Raw genomic sequence first — 1,996 nt, 5'->3', positions numbered from 1 at the left:
TTTTTTCAGCTCCTTAAGCAAGTGTCACGGATATTGGTCAGATGCCCAACTCAAGATCAATAATATGACTCCCAACCCCTGGAAATAAGTCTCCTAGCCCGAAAAAATAATTCCAAGAGCTCACGGCTAATAGAACTAATCCCTATGGCGGTAAAAATAATAATATGTAATATTATGTTAAATTTCTTTAATTTTTTTTATAGGCACACATCCAAGGGCGAAATCACCTTTCATCCTTGATTAATCCAAACCTAATAAAAAATATACTATTTTTATATGATTAAAAATATTTTTTTATGCATATAGTAAATGTTAGAACCTAACTAGTTCTTATGTTTATTTTTGAATCTGCTCAATGAAAATTCTGCCCCCGTCACTAATTACATTTTCACATATTTGAAAATATTAATTAAAATTCTGACTATATATTAAATATATGAATGTGAGTCTAAACCAGGCCACCAAATCATAGCGAAATCAAAGGTAGCAGACATGTTGACTCAAAATTAATTCAATTTCTGTACACATAACCATGCTACCTTCATTCAAATTATCCAGAGCATCGGCTTAATTGTGCACAGATTCATTTAATCAAATCCAAAAAAAAAAAAAGGACAGAAATAAAATCACAAAAAATAATCAAGATGAAAAAAAAAAAAAGTAGAATAAAAGATAAAAGAGGATTGAAGCTTGATATAGTTGTTGTGTAAGTGGAATGAGATGAGGAGGGTATTATATATACGGAGGTGCTAGGGTTTTACGGCTATATTTATTGTATGGATAGTTGCATGGGCTTGATAATTTGTTGCTAATTGAACCCAAAGTTTCTTTTTGGTCCAACTTGAAGCCCACAAATCAATGCAACATTCTCATTAGTATGAAAAATAATGCATCCTTAAGACTATAATTATAATAAATAGCAACACTTATTCAAAATTATAATTTATAGCAAAAGTAGTAATATTTTACCCACTTCATAGTAATAGAAGAATATGTATTTTTCAGTTGTGCAAATGTATTTATGAGTAATACATATATATTTGTATATGTATTTATATAGCAACATTTTACTTAAATACAAATACAATTTGCTATTTTTCGTAATTATAAAACTGTTGCTATAAAAGTTATAATTAAGGCTACAGAGTTTCTATTTCTGAAATTTTCCCTTTTTTAACTAGAGTGAAAAATCATTTAGGAGTAGTGTGGTATAATGTATAAAAATAGTGCAAAATATGATGTATTAATAATGCTTGCACTCGTAATGTAAGTAATTAGTTTTGCTGAGATTATTACTTATGCGGGGTTTAATTTGATGTGTTAAAAATTAATTTTCATTATACATTTTTAAATAAAGTTATTTAGAATTACTAATACGAAAGGTTTTTCATATAATAGTTATGCATAGCATAATATGCACTAGAGTATATATGTGTCTTTATACAATAGAATACTTGAATTAGTTATACATGAGTTGAAAAGGTATATCAAACAAGATATTAGTAATATAAAAAGATAATGCATACATTATTTTTTCTAATGCATCCGACCAAATCACTTCTTATATTCCCCAACTTTGCATAGGATAAAGGAGAAGAATAAATGACATTCTAAACTGTTCAAATGGCATTTTATTTATTTAAAATAAATGAGCACTTAATAAGTATTTTCCAATTTCGTAAAGGCTATTTGCATTCAGATTTGTAATAACTAATGAGATTTTACTTAATTACAATATACAACAAAACTTTTTTTTTTTAAACTCATTTAATATTTGATATTCGTATTCAAAGTCGACTAATTTAAATTCGCATTAGATAGAGCCCATTCGAAGAAACCGCTCCCTACCAACGTTCTGACTTCAAAATGTAGCGAAATATATCACATCTGTGTGTATAACAAGTATATTTACGTGTATATAATATATCTATAATGAAAAAAAAAATGATTTTACATGCTTAATTATAATGAAATACATTATATCCGCGTGTGCCGT

The 1,996-nt window shown here is 27.4% G+C and overlaps 1 non-coding gene across 1 annotated transcript; it reads right to left on the bottom strand.

The window, feature by feature from the left end:
* Positions 1–438: 438 nt before the first annotated feature.
* On the bottom strand, positions 439–547 carry LOC124893384. Its single transcript, XR_007050683.1, has one exon. It is a non-coding gene; the product is annotated as a small nucleolar RNA snoR100 (small nucleolar RNA).
* Positions 548–1,996: the final 1,449 nt, after the last annotated feature.

Source organism: Capsicum annuum, unplaced genomic scaffold (genome assembly GCF_002878395.1).
Source record: "Capsicum annuum cultivar UCD-10X-F1 unplaced genomic scaffold, UCD10Xv1.1 ctg58331, whole genome shotgun sequence".
Lineage (NCBI taxonomy): Eukaryota > Viridiplantae > Streptophyta > Magnoliopsida > Solanales > Solanaceae > Capsicum > Capsicum annuum.
This window is presented reverse-complemented; position numbering and strand designations above follow the sequence as displayed.